This window comes from Sapajus apella, unplaced genomic scaffold (genome assembly GCF_009761245.1).
Source record: "Sapajus apella isolate SASKATOON/1434 unplaced genomic scaffold, GSC_monkey_1.0 scaffold19, whole genome shotgun sequence".
Lineage (NCBI taxonomy): Eukaryota > Metazoa > Chordata > Mammalia > Primates > Cebidae > Sapajus > Sapajus apella.
In genome coordinates, this window is record NW_022436959.1 from 14,321,447 (window position 1) to 14,336,604 (window position 15,158).

A 15,158-nucleotide genomic window follows, 5' to 3' on the forward strand; every position below is an offset into this window, starting at 1 on the left:
TCTATATTGGACAACTCTGCATTGCTAGGGTATAAGTTAAGGAGATTTGGTAGTGGGGGAGTGGCAGGGAAGGTATCAAACTTAGAATCATAAGGGACATCTGAAGTACTTTGCTCATACAGGCAAGGTGACACAACTTATGTCAGCAAATACTCGGTCACCAGGGCAGGGCTCAACAGTTAGACCTATTACACACAGAAAAGAACAATGACTCATAACCCATACTTGAATCTATCCTTTTTAAGAAGCATCCTTGATTACTCTAAGGCAATAAGGACAAGGAATGCAGACTGGCTCTTTTCAGCCAGTCTTTCAGAGTCAACCATGTGGTTTATGCAGCATCAACTCATTTCAACCCCAAACCAATTACTCCGCTTCCTTTAATTTTTCTAATTTCTTGGTTAGCCAGTATTTGTCAAGAACATCCTAAGCTTTCTTGGAATGGAAAACAGCCAATATGGAAAGCAATACTGCAGGGAAGCCATAGTATTCAGAGCAACGGCACATGTAACAGATTTTCCATATCCCACTTTGTGCCACTTCTTAGCCACTGCAATGGACACATCACAGATGAGACTTAAAATGCTGCTGTGAAGTGGATACAGCAGTGTTGTTGCCATCCAGAAGAGAAATTTTCACAGTACTGATGAGCATGCCAATATATAAGTGCCATTTGGCCCTGCTTCTCAGGTATTTATTGTGTGCATGAGTCACCTCTGTGACTTATGTCCCAAGAGTGACTTTGATGCATTTTTGCTATTTCAACTTGGCAGTTAATGTAAATAGTGACCCCCAAACCACCTTGCCATACGTAGATTTCACTGGAAACGCCACTGAAATGCCAAGGAGGGTTAAGTTTTTATAAAGTCATGTTTATTGAAGTATGATTTTACATTCAGTAAAATTCATCCTGTTAAGATTTGACAAATGCATAGTCATACCATAATTAAGATGCAGAACAACTGTAGAATCACTCTAATGATTCCCTCCTGTCCATTTGCAATCAACGCCTTTTTGATCCCAAGGACTTGTTTTTCTGTCAAAAGTGTCAAATTTAATCACTAAAATGATCTACAGTACTATGGAAAAATGTATAAGCACATAAAATACACAAACCAAAGTGAGATACTTTAAAAAGTTTCTTTAGCATACCAACAAAAAATGAAGATAGCATCGCATTTTACTATAGATGTGCAAATATTCCTCCACCATTGTCCTATATATGGCTCAACAGTAATGTTGAAGAATATACTGGGTGGGCATGGTGGCTTGTGCCTGTAATCCCAGCACTTTGGGAGGCCGAGGTGGGTGGATCACCTGAGGTCAGGAGTTTGAGACCAGCCTGGCCAGCATGGCAAAACCCCATCTCTACAAACATTAGCCTGTAATCCCAGCTACTTGGGAGGCTGAAGTGGGATAATCACTTGAACCTGGAAGGTGGAGGTTGCAGTGAGTAGAGATTGTGCCACTGCACTCCAGCCTGGGCACAAGACAAAACAAGACTCAAAACAAAAATGTGTAAAAATACAAAATTAGCTAGGTGTGGTGGTGTGTGCCTGTACTCCCAGCTACTCGTGGACCTGAGGCAGGGGAATGATCCCAAGAGGCAGATGGTGCAGTAAGCTGAGATCACACCACTGTACTTCAGCCTGGGAAACAAGAGTGGAGCCTTAAAAAAAAAAGACTCAGATCTCATAAACTACAAAAGGAAAAAAGAAAAAAAGACTATATTGTAAAATAACAATCTTAACAAGAGTTAAATCACATCTTTGTTGAGTATATGAACATGATTAATGTATTGCTCTTTGGTATTAACACTGTCAAGTTACAGACCACAGCTGGTTCATAGAAAAACTACTTTAAATAATGAAATTGAATTCCATAAAAATTTTCTACAGGATGAACTCAACTATAAGGCAGAGACACAAAACTTATAGGTTGGGGCCATCTCAAAATTCACCCTTGCTACCAGTATGAAAAGAACAACCAAAAAAAGCAACCTCTATTCTGTAGATACTAAAGGTAACATATCCAAATACATCTCATCTACTTGAAAAGTTTCACTGATTCTTTCAAGCACCAGACCTGTAAAAAAAAAAGTATCACAGTAGGTATTACTAAATAGCAAAATACAGTACTCTCTAGACTATGTTTACAAAAACTGCAGGTAAGTAAATAACATTCCCCAATATCTTACACATTGTTGCTGTCTTACACAATGTTGTGACAGCTAAATTTATTTTTTTTACTCAAAATCCTGCTTTTCTCTTTACTTAGTAGTATTATTTACTAAGAGCTTCTCCCCATGTTTATCTAAAGCGTAATTTTAAAAGGGGCAGTGGTGTGATTCCATCTAATAAATTCCTGCATATCAAGTTGGCCTCAGGTAAATCCTTTAATCCATCAGAGCAGAAGCATATGAAATCAGATTAGAGTTCTCATCCTTGGCCAGGATTTCAATTCAACTATTAATAACTTAACCCAAATTCTTTCCATTTGGCCCATACCTTAAGTTCATCAGCATCTTGAAACTCCACCACACCTGGTTAAAAAAAGTGAAAGACAATGTTAAGAATATCATGCAATTCTGTTTTTTTATGGAGTGGTCTCTATAGTGGCTATCCACTAGCTACCTTTGAGGAGTAAATAAATTGCTATCTCTGAATATAATTCCTATACAAAGCTACATTCTCCAAATTTTTCCTGACACTTGGGAGTCCTTTGTAGTTTCTAGCTTGGAGAAAAATGGTCAAGTCACCATCTTTCCATTCATCAGCATCAAATACTATCCATTTTCGAAAAGAAACATTATCCCAACAATATTTGCCTAGGAAAAATGAAACAAACCTTCCACAGATTTAAAAATTAAAGGAATAGGCTGGCGCAGTGGCTCATGCCTGTAATCCCAGCACTTTGGGAGGCTGAAGTGGGCAGATCACCTGAGGTTACAAGTTAGAGACCAGCCCGGCCAACATGGAGAAACCCTGTGTCTACTAAAAACACAAAATTAGCCTGTTGTGGTAGCCATGCCTGTAATCCCAGCTATTCAGAAGGCTGACGCAGGAGAATCACTTGAACCCAGGAGGCAGAGGTTGCAGTGAGCTGAAATCGTTCCACTGCACTCCAGCCTGGGCAACAGAGCGAGAGACTCAGTCTCAAAAAAAAAAAAAAAAAAATCAAAGGAAGCACTAAACTCGTTTACCCTGAGGCTGAGTTCAGGGGGCTGAGAAGTTTCTAGTTCTGGGAACTTGCTCAGTTTTCACAATCCTTAAGTAGACACTAGCTCACACTGCATCCTTGACATAGTGTCTCTCACAGTTTAAATTGAATAGTTAAAACAATTTGACTCAGTAAGAATCCCTAACACATAAAACAATGGTAAAACAAGGCCTCACCACTGCCATCTTCCTGTGCTGTTTGTGGCTATTCGCCAGAGCTGGAGCTATTCCAGGGAAGGAAAATTGTCCATGCTCTGGGCCCATCTATATCGCTGGAAAAAAGGTGCCTAGAACCCAGACTGCAAACGTACAAGTTTTCCTTGTTAAAGCATGGTAAAATGGGTCGCATTTGGTTTCATTAAAAAGGCAGCAATCTCTCACAACTGAGGAAAACACAAACCACAAGCTTCACATTTCAACAGAAAACTGTGGTACCTATGATAGCCACAAAGATTCTTTCCTTTGATGACTCAAATTTAAATGTAGATCTTTATCGATTTTACTAAATTCGCAAAGTATCCCTTTATATGGCAATTTGTACCAGTAATGAACAATTAAAAGAGAGCCGCTCCAAACACTCCCCTTCCCAAGACAAACGTTCTCTAGGGTAGCCTTGCGTATTCCTGCATCTTAGTAGACATATGTTAGGCGTTCAAAGCCTTGTCCTTGTCCCAGTCAGAACCCAGTAGTTCAGACTTTTCCCAGGACAGAACACCAGGAAGGGCCTCCTCACACCCTGAAAATGTTGGAAGCTGGCCCTGTGTTGTACAACGCTCTGGCCACTCTGAAAAAGCAGATCTTGAGGAGGAACCGCAGGCTCCTTTATTAGGGCTCACAGGGCTCTGCTCAACTCACTGCCGGCCTGGGCTCCAGCAAGACTCGTCCCTCTGGGCCTTTTAAATTATCCGACTGCGGGCCAGTAGCAAATGAACTGCACTGGTGGCGGGTGCTGGTGGCTGCGCGAGTGAAGTGACCTCCGTGAGATTGGTGACCCCACTATTATACTGCCCCGCTTGGAATCTTAAAGCGCTTCAGACCTCAGATCTCACTTCCTAAATAGGCAACGTCAGCCCGCGCGGTCAGGCTGGAGCCCCGGGTGCGCCAAGAACCAGGAGACCGTCCGGGGCTCGGCGCCTCCGCCCGCAGTCGGAATTTGATCCTCAAAATGCAATCATTTCTTTAATTGAAAAGGGACTAAAAGCTGCCTGTAGGCCGGATCCGTTGACGGCAGGGGCTCAGGGGCGGGCGGTGACGGGCGCCTGGCAGCTTCTGCTGGGTGGGGGTGGGATCCTCGAGGAAGGGGGGCTGCCCCTTCAAGCGCACGAGGACACCGGCAGTCCTAACCCGGGACGAAGGGTCCAGCTGCCACGAGGACGCCCCCCACCCCCGAGGAGCCCTAACGGAGGCTTCCCCGCGGCGCTGAGCCGAGGCCGGGGTGGGCAAGGGGGCCGCGAGGGGCGCGCCTAGAAGGGCAAGGGGGAGCCCTGGAGCCGCTTGACCGGCTTCCGCGTCCCGCAAGTCGGAGCCCACTTACCCAGTCACGCGCCGCGGTCGAAAAGGAAGGGAACCGAGGAAAACAAGTTTAAAAAGGGCCTGGGCGGGGCGGCACCAACCAAAAAGTTGCGCCTAGGCCGCTCCTGCCCCAGCACCCGCCCCACTCGCGGCGCCCAGAGGCCCTCGCGCGTCCCCTGCCGGCGGCCCGGGCCTTCCCCGCCTTGGGTCCCCCCACTCCACGCGGCCCCGCGTCCCCTTCTGCCCCGGCCTCTGAGTCTGGGGAGTCTGTGGACTCGGGATCATCTGTCCCAAACTCTTGCCGGCTGTGATGTCTCTTTATCTCATCGAAGGTCAGAGGAAGCTGCTGCCACTCAAATAATGTTTATCTCTGGTACCTCCTCTCCCCTTTGCCTGGTGTTTATTATTATAAGCACGCCCCTGAGTGCTTATTTCAAGACTCTTCTAATTACGAAACAGAAGACTGGCCCCCTAGAACATTAGCGGGGGTCGGGGGTGCAAACTCATTGAAGAGAGGTTGCAAGGTGCCTGGAGTGCGGTAGGCTTAGAATAATGGCCACGCCCTGCAAATGTCTTGCCCACAAAGCACCTCTGTGTCATTGGGCTGGGAGGAGGAAGGGGAGAAGGTATTTTGACTGCAGTAAATAAACAGGTCTATTGGCTGGATGCCTAAGCAGCACTACCTATACAACAAGGGTGCTACGGACTGAACTGTGTCCCCACTCCCAAAGACATATTGAAGACCTAACCTCCAGCACCTGTGAATGCAACCTAACTTGGGAACTGCATCTTTACACATGTAGTCAAGTCAAGATGGGGTCACTGGGGTGGACCCTCATTCAACATGACTAATGTCCTTATCACACGGTGTCAAATGCCACAGGAAGACAGAGACAGACGGGAATGTGGCGGGACAGGGGCAGATAGGAGTAATGCAGCTGTAAGCCCAGGAGTGCGGCCGGATTGCCTGCCACCACCAGAGAGAGGCTAGGAAGAGACAAGGAAGGATCCTCCCCTGCAGATTTCAGAGGGAGCTTGGCGTTTGGTTCTGCTGATGCTTTGATTTTGGACTTCGAATCACCAGAAATGTGAGACAAGACATTTCTGTTGTTTTAAGTCACCAAGCGCTTTGCGAAGAGGGAATTAATACCATGACTGTGGGCACTTTCCCTCTGCCATTCTGTGTAAAATCTGGCCATAAAGACTTATCTGACTTCCCTTGTTTGACTGTAGGTCATAAGACTCCCATTCCAGAGGGGCTCCTGTCCCATACGCAGAAGGAAAGGGTGTGTACTCAGGCCAAGAAGCATCTAGACAGACAGACTTGCTGGGTTTTCCCTCTCTATTAGTCTTAGATCATACCCTTTTTGTCCAATCATATTTATACACCAGTGCCCATATTTTGTTGAACCTAGGCATAAAAATGGACAATTTCCTCTATATCTTTGGGTCTTCATTTGAAGGCTCCCAGGTATACACATTAAATACATTTATATGCCTTTTCTCCAATTAATCTGCCTTTTGCAAGTAGATTTTGTAGTGAACCTTAAGAGGGCAAAGGGAAAACTTTCCACCTTGGCCCCTACAGATTGCTCAGTGCAACAAGTATTTATTAAGTGCCTGTTCTATTCCAGGTACTGATTGGTGTTAGAGGGTGTAAAGTTCAATGAGAAACTGCCCCTGCACTAAAGTGAGGAATATAAAATGAGATTCACCCACTAGTAGAAGCCCACGAAGAGTGCCAAGAGCGCAGCACAAAACCACAAAGCCCAGCCTGCTAAGGCTACAGGGAAGGCTTCCACAGGGAAGAGGTACCTATAGGTGCAATAAGTGTGGCATGACCAGAAGGAAACTCATACACTGCATGAAATTTAGGAGCTCAAAGAAGAAAGAGGCCAAGAGAGTTAAAGAAAAATCACAGAGGCTGGGCACGGTGGCTCACGCCTATAATCCCAGCACTTTGGGAGGCTGAGGTGGGGGGATCATGAGGTCAGGAGTTCGAGGCCAGCCTGACCAACATGGTGAAACCCTGTCTCTAAAAAAATAAAGAAAAATCATATGATAATAGAGTGCAGGGGACTTTAATGTATCATCTAGAATTTTTTTTTTTTTTTTTTTTTAGAGACAGGGTTTTACCATGTTGACCAGGATGGTCTCCAACTCTTGACCTAGTGATCCGCTCGCCTCAGCCTCCCAAAGTGCTGGGATTACAGGCGTGAGCCACCATGCCCGGCCCCATCTAGAATTTTTCTCTGGTGGGTGGAGCTGGTCTTAGGGTGTTCTCCAAAAGCAGAGTTGTCATGATGGTGGAATGTAGGCTCCATGGGAACTCTGTTTCCTTCTCTACTGAATCCACAGAATTCAGCGTAAATGCCTAGATTATATTTAGATAAGGGGGAAAAACCGTCTTATCTAAATATCCTTATCAGAGAAAGATTATTTCCCAAAGTAGTTGAATGTTTATACCATAAAACTCTTCAAGGCCCACAATGACACAGTGGTAGGGTTTGATCCCAGGCTTGGTCACCTTGAGTGTGAATTTATTCCCGTATTCCCAGTACATAGCTTAGCGCTTTGCACATTGTCAATGCTTGATAAATCGTGCTGAATTTTCTTCTTTTGGTATCGGTTTGACTTGTCTTTCACATATGTGGTGAACTACAGACAGTCCCTGACTTATGATGGTTTGATTTATGATTTTTTTTTTTTTTTTTACTTTGTGATGGGTGTAAAAGCAATAGGTAGCTCAGTAGAAAATGTGTTTCAAGTATCCATACAACCATTCCGTTTTTCACTTTCAGTACAGGGTTCAATAAATTACGTGAGATATTCAACACTTTATTCTAAAATAGGCTTTGCGTTCAATTGTTTTGTCTAACTGTAGTGTAATGTCAGTGTCCTGAGCACATTTGAGACAGACGAGGCTACACTGGAACATTCGGTAGGTTAGGCGTATTTTTTTATCTTGAGATGGAGTCTCCCACTGTCGCCTGGGCTGGAGTGCAATGGCGTGATCTCAGCTCACTGCAACCTCCGCCTACCGAGTTCAAGTAGTGATTCTCCTGTCTCAGCCTCCCAAGTAGCCGAGATTACAGGCGCCTGTCACTGTAATAACCTACTCTGGGCTAGCATCACTGACTCCATCTTAGCTGTAAACTCCAACCTGGCTTCCCCCTCCCTACCACAGCCCCTCTGAGTGCATAACTGGGTAATGCTGCACTTAGAAGCACTGAAGCATACTGTTCCTAACAGTTGTAACCATTGTAACTGCGTCCTGCTTGGCATACACCTCCCCCCCCCCCCCCCCCCATTGTAAGAAAAAAAACTCCCTTTGATCATTGTGTAGGGGCCTGAACACCCCCCTTCTTGGTGACACCTGTGCCTGCAGCCCCTTCCTCTAACCTGCTTTTCTGCTTCTGTAAAATTCCACTTCAGCTAAGCTCCCCCTCCCCTACCTAAATCAAGGTATAAAAGACAACCAAGCCCTTTCCTCGGGGCCAAGAGAATTTTGAGCATTAGCCGTCTCTCGGTCGCTGGCAAATCAATAAAGGACTCTGAATTTGGAAATGAGAGCGTTTTGTGTTCCTTCTAACTTGCTTGGCTACAACAGCCACCATGCCTGGCTAATTTTTTGTATTTTTAGTAGAGGCAGGATTTCACTATGTTGGCTAGGCTGGTCTTGAACTCCTGACCTTGTGATCCACCTGCCTTGGCCTCTCAAAGTGCTGGGATTACAGGCATGAGCTACCATCCCTGGCTTGATTAGGTGTATTAAATTACATGCACTTTCTTCACTATCTTTTCTTTCTTTTCTTGTCTTGTCTTGTCTTTTCTTTCCCTTTTCTTTCTTTCTTCCTTCCTTCCTTCCTTCTTTCCTTTCTTTCCTTTCTTTTCTTTTTTTTTGAGATGGAGTCTTGCTCTGTTGCCCAGGCTGGAGTGCAGTGGCTCTATCTTGGCTCACTGCAACCTCTGCCTACTGGGTTCCAGTGATTCTCCTGCCTCAGCCTCCTGAGTAGCTGGGACTATAGGTGTGTACCATCACACCCGGCTAATTTAAATTTTTCTTTTTAGTAGAGACAGGGTTTCACTATATTGGCTAGGCTGGTTTTGAACTCCCGACCTCATAATCCGCCTGCCTCGGCCTCCAACATGCTGGGATTACAGACGTCAGCCACCATGCCCAGCCTTAAATGCACTTTCAACTTACCATATTTTAAACTCACAATGCGGTTATCAGAACATAAGTCTATTGTCAGGTGAGGAGCATCTGTGCTTGGAGGGTAGGAATCCCAATGGGAGGCATTGCGCGCTTCCCTGGCTTGTTTTGCTGCTGTTAGTGGGGAGCCTTTTCCCCCAGTCCCATGCTTTTCTGCAGAGGACCTTCTCCCAGACAATGCCCTGGGCCTTTTACTCATTCTTTTCTCTTACCTTTCCAGAGAAGGAAAGAATTTCAATACAATTCTGTGCTAACATAAATGTTGAAATCATGCAAACTGAGGTGGTCCTGTTGGCTTCCATCCTCTGCCTGTCCCGTTTTCAATGTGAACTGGTGCAGACTATGATTTTCTCTGATGGGACTAGAGGAAACAGGGTGGGGTAAAGTGGTGAGTGACTGCCCTGCCATTTTTGTGCTTTTTTCATGGTCAGAAAGGAATTAAAAATAGTGTCTCTCCCAGCACTTTGGGAGTTTGAGGCATGTGGGTCACCTGAGGTCAGGAGTTTGAGACCAGCTTGACCAACATGGAGAAACCCCATCTCTATTAAAAATACAAAATTAGCTGGATATGGTGGCACATGCCTGTAATCCTAGCTGCTCAGAGGCTGAGGCCGGAGAATCACTTGAACCTGGGAGGTGGAGGTTGCAGTGAGCCGGGATCAGACCATTGCACTCCAGACTGGGCAACAAGAGTGAAACTCCATCTCAAAAAATAAAAAATAATGTCTCTCGGCCGGGCGCAGTAGCTCAAGCCTGTAATCCCAGCACTTTGGGAGGCCGAGGCGGGTGGATCATGAGGTCAGGAGTTCAAGAGCAGCCTGGCCAAGATGGTGAAACCCGGTCTCTAAAAAAAAAAAAAGTGTCTCTCATTAACCCTGCAATAACATAATCCTGGAAGCTACTGAGGGTTTTCTCAGTTCAGTGTATCGTCAGTCAACTGGGGACATTATAAGTGTCACTGCCTTAACTTTTGTGCTTTTCTTTTTTCTTGAAATAGGGTCTTGCTCTGTTGTCCAGGCTGGAGTGCAGTGGCACAGTCATAGCTGCCTTGACCTCCTGGGCTCAAGAAATCCTCCTGCATAAGCCTTCGAGGTACCTGGGACTATAGGCATGTGCCACTATCCCTGGCTAATTTTGTTTGTTTTTTATTTTTTGTAGAGGCAGGGGTCTCGCTGTGAGCTAGCCTCACTTTGCCAGGCTAGTCTTGAACTGGGTTCAAACAATCTTCCTGCCTTGGCCCCCCAAAACACTGAGATTATAGTTGTGAACCAGTACGGCCTGCCACTTTTGTGCTTTTTGATGGTCAAAACAGTAATAAAAATAGTGTCTCTCAGCCATGCGCGGTGGCTCACGTCTGTAATCCTAGCACTTTGAGAGGCTGAGGTAGGTGGATCACATGAGGTCAGGAGTTCAAAACCAGTTTGGCCAACATGGTGAAACCCTGCCTCTACTAAAAATACAAAAAACTTAGCTGGGCATAGTGGCAGGTGCCTATAATCCCAGCTACTTGGGAGGCTGAGGCTGGAGAATCACTTGAACCCAGGAGGGGGATGGTGCAGTGAGCCAAGATTGCGCCATTGCACTCCAGCCTAGGTGACAGAGTGAGACTCTGTCTCAAAAAAAAAGAAAAGAAAAGAAAGTCTCTCATTAACCCTGCAATAACATAAACCTGCATTTTACTCAGCTTAAATTTTTGGCCATCACTTATGTTGGCCATCACATCCACTGGCTCATCTTTCTCAAAGAAGAAACACATCTGTTTGAAGGCTGCAGCTATGATGATTCACTCCTCTTTTCTTCTCTCACTGCCCAAAACCAGCATAAGGCAATGGTGGCCCAAGGTCTAAACTGGGACAAGAAGTAGGGTGTCTCAGCTCTGAAGACACAATCTGAACAGTAATAAAGCAAGCACATTAATTTCCATTCTATGTCTTATGCCTGAGTTCGTTCTTAATGCGGAAGGAAGGGAAAGTGCATTGTTTTTCACCCTCCCCATATCCTACAGTTGCCTGATCCTTATCCCTAGGAGGGTCCCAGAGTCACATGTTATCCATAGACTAACCTCAGACATTTGCTTTCATGAAGCCATTCATTTACTCTTGTGTCTGTTTAGTGCACATTTTAGTGTGTTGTTGCAGTGTGTAGTCAGAATATAAAGCAACTGCAGACATTATTTATGATTTAAATGATCAGTCCAGTTGGGTAACATTTTAATTGGGATCATTGGGCTGTTTGCCACGAGCAGGTCTCTGCCCAGTAGCTTGCCTTTTCCAAGCAGCTGTACGCTTGTTTTCAAGCCAAGAGAGAATATCTGCCCTTGCGGAAGCATATTGGTTTCATTTGCTTAAATAAACCCAAGTGACTGATTTCAGCAATCAGAAGTACACATGTGAGTATCCTAGAAGCCCTGGGATAAGAGCGCTCTGATCCCCACGTGGGTACAAAATAGCCTATTGTTTCTGATCCTCATATAGACACAAAATAGCCTGTTAAAAAAAAATCCCGACAGATTTGTTATTTAAAAACCTGAGCATTGTGGTTCACATACTTCCAGAAAATACATGAATAGAGTATAAAACAGAATTGTTACATATTTAAATATATCAAATACATCACCTTTATTGATAAGAATGATCAGATTTGCTATAAAATAAATAAAATATAAATATTTTTAACTCCATATTCTTCTGCAACGAACCCCTTATTTCTTTGTTTCTCCTTAAAGCAAACGTTCTCAAAAGAGCCACCTATATTTGTTTCTAATTCCTCGCTTCCATTCTCATCTGAATCCAACTGTGGTGGGTAGCCTCTGAGATGGCTCCTCATAATCACCATCTCCTGCTATTCAGACCGTTGTATAATCCTTTCTCCTTGAGCCTGGCTGCACAGTAGAAGTGATGGGGTGGCAGCCTAGAAAAGATGCCAAGCATTGTAAGTCATTAGGGAATTGCAAACTGAGACAACACTCATACCTCTACATACCTTTTAGAATGGCTGAAAGTCAAAACACTGACCATTCCGAATGTAAGTGAGGGTGTGGAGCAACAGGAACTCTCATTCATTGCTTGGAATACAAAATGGTACAGGCACTTCGGAAGGCAGTATAGTGGTTTCTTATAAAATTAAACAACTCTTGGCCGGGCGTGGTGGCTCACGCCTGTAATCCCAGCACTTTGGGAGGCCGAGGCGGGTGGATCACGAGGTCAAGAGATCGAGACCATCCTGGTCAACATGGTGAAACCCCGTCTCTACTAAAAACACAAAACATTAGCTGGGCATGGTGGCGCGTGCCTGTAATCCCAGCTACTCAGGAGGCTGAGGCAGGAGAATTGCCTGAACCCAGGAGGTGGAGGTTGCGGTGAGCCGAGATCGCGTCATTGCACTCCAGTCTGGGTAACATGAGTGAAACTCCGTCTCAAAAAAAAAAAAAATTAAACAACTCTTACGATAGGATCCAGCAATTTTGCTCCTTTCAACTCAAAGGAGTTGAAAACTTATGTCCACACAAAGGCTTGCATGTGAATGTTTATATTAGCTTTATTCATAATTGCCAACACTTGAAAGCAATCAAGATATCCTTGAGTAGGTGAATGGATAAATAAACTCTGGTACATCTAGACAGTGGAATATTATTCAGGGCTAAAAATAAATGCTCTATCAAATCAAAAAAAGACATACAGGAGCCTTAAAGACTTATTACTTGCCAGTTATAGTGGCTCACACCTGCAATACTAGCACTTTGGGAGGCCAAGGCTAGAGGATCGCTCAAGCCCAGGAGTTTGAGACCAGCCTAGGCAACATGGCAAGACTCCCTTTCTACAAAAAATTAAAGAATTATCCCAGCATGGTGGTGCTTGCCTGTGGTGTCAGCTACTTGGGAGGCTGAGACAGGAGGATCACTTAAACCCAGGAAGTTGAGGCTGCAGTGAGCCAAAATTTCACCACTGCATTCCAGCCTGGGCAACAGAGTGAGATCCTGTTTCAAAAAAAAAAAAAAAAAAGCCTAGTGCGGTGGCTCACACCTGTAATCCCAGCACTTTGGGAGGCCAAGGTGGGTGGATCACTTGAGGTCAGGAGTTCAAGACCAGCCTGGCCAACATGATGAAACCCTGCCTCTGCTAATAATACAAATATTAGCTGGGCGTGGTGGTGGATGCCTGTAATCCCAGCTAACTAGGGAGGCTGAAGCATGAGAATCATTTGAACAGAGAGGCAGAGGTTGCAGTGAGCCGAGATTGCACCACTGCACTCCAGCCTGGGCGACAGAGTGAAACTGTGTCGCCAAAGGAAAAAACAAAAAAAAGCCCACTACTAAGTGAAACAAGCCAACCTGGAAAGGTTACATACTGTATATTGTATGATTCCAAGTAACATTTTGGAAAAGGCAAAACTATGGAGACGTGAAAACATCAGTAGTTCCCAGGGGTTGGGGATAGGGAGGGATGACTAAGTGGAACAGGGGATTTTTATGATTTTATTTTTAGAGATCAAGTCTTGTCCTGTCATATAGGCTGTAGTGCAGTCGTAAGATTATAGCTGACACAGCCTCAGACTCCTGGGCTCAAGGATCCTTCTACCTCAGCCTTTCAAGTAGCTGTGATTATGGGTGCAAACCACACCCAGCTGAAGAGAGAATTTTTAGAGCAATAAAACTGTTTGGTATGACACTATAAGAATAGATACATGTCATTATATATTTGTCAAAACCTGTAGAATGTATGACACAGAGTGAACCCTGATGTAAACTATGGATTTGGGTTATCAGTGATGTGTCAATGTTGTTTCACCAACTGTAACAAACGCACCTTGCTGGCATGGGATATCATGGTAGGGGAGGCTGTGTGGAGGAGGGATGAGGGCATGTGGGAACTCCCCATTTTCTGCTCAATTTTGCTGTGAGCCTAAAACTACTCTAAAAAGTGAAGTCTTTTTTAAAAAAAAAAAAGTGATGTGGGCTGTGTGTGATGTCTCGGTGCTTTGAGAGGCTGAGGCAGTAGAATTGCTTGAGGCCAGCAGCTCAAGACCAGCCTGGGCAACATAGCAAGACCTTGCCTCTACAAAAAACTAGAAAATTAGCCAGGTGTGGTGGTGCACACCTGCAGTCTTAGCTACTCAGGAGGCTGAGGCAGGAAGATGACTTGAGCCAGGAGCTGGAGGTTGCAGTGAACTGTGATTGCAGCACCACACTCCAGCCTGGACAACAGAATAAGCCCCTTGCCTCAAAAAAAAAAAAAAAAAAAAAAAAAAAATTTGATGTGATATCACTTCTAAGATTAGGTTGCAAAAGACTATAGCTTCCACTGTGAGCTGCTTCTTATTCACTTGTAGATTCTTTGCTCTAGGGCAGGGATCCCCAGGCTGTGACTGGTATCAGTCCAAGACCTGTTAGGAACCGGGCAGCACAGCAGGAAGCTAACGGCGGGTGAGCAAGCATTACTGTCTGAACTCCACCTCCTGTCAGATCAGCTGTGGCATTCAATTTTCATAGGAGTGCAAACCCTATGATGAACTGCACATGTGAGGGATCTAGGTTGCACACTCCTTATGATAATCTAATGCCTGATGATCTGAAGTAGGACAATTTCATCACTGTTCCCCCACTCCACACCAATCCCTGCAGTCTGTGGAAAAACTGTCTTCTACAAAACTGGCTCCTGGTGCCAAAAAGGCTGGGGACCGCTGCTCTAGGGGAAGCAAGCTACCCCATTGTGAGCTGCCCTTTGGAAAGTCCCACTTGGCATAGAATACGTGTCTCAGGCCAGCAGCCAACAGAGATCTGAGCACTGCCACATGAGCAAGCTTGGAAGCAGATCCTTCCTGTCGGGCTTGAGACCGCTCTCACCCCAGTCAACATGACAATCCTGTCCTTGTGGAAGACCATGAGCCAGAGAGGAGGAGCCAAGCCACACCCAGATTCCTGACCCATAGAAGCTGGGAGATAATGAATGTTTATTACTTTCAGCTGTTGATTTGGGGTAAATTGTTACATAGCAGTAGCTAAGTAATATACCAGTCCATCACTCTGAAAGAATAACTCTTTTTTTTTTTACTGTTGAACATTTTTTATTTTTACACATGTTATATGGTACAATTTTTTTATGCATAGTGCTATGAACTTTTAACTATGAATTTAAAAAAAATACTTTTAAGGTATATAGAAGTATAATTTCTGGCCAGGTGCCTCATGCCTGTAATCCCAGAACCTTGGGAAG

The 15,158-nt window shown here is 44.9% G+C and overlaps 1 non-coding gene across 1 annotated transcript; it reads right to left on the bottom strand.

Annotated features, from left to right (window-relative positions):
- Positions 1–2,377: 2,377 nt before the first annotated feature.
- Positions 2,378–2,451, bottom strand: LOC116557636. Its single transcript, XR_004271618.1, has one exon. It is a non-coding gene; the product is annotated as a small nucleolar RNA SNORD93 (small nucleolar RNA).
- Between the last annotated feature and the right edge of the window lie 12,707 nt (positions 2,452–15,158).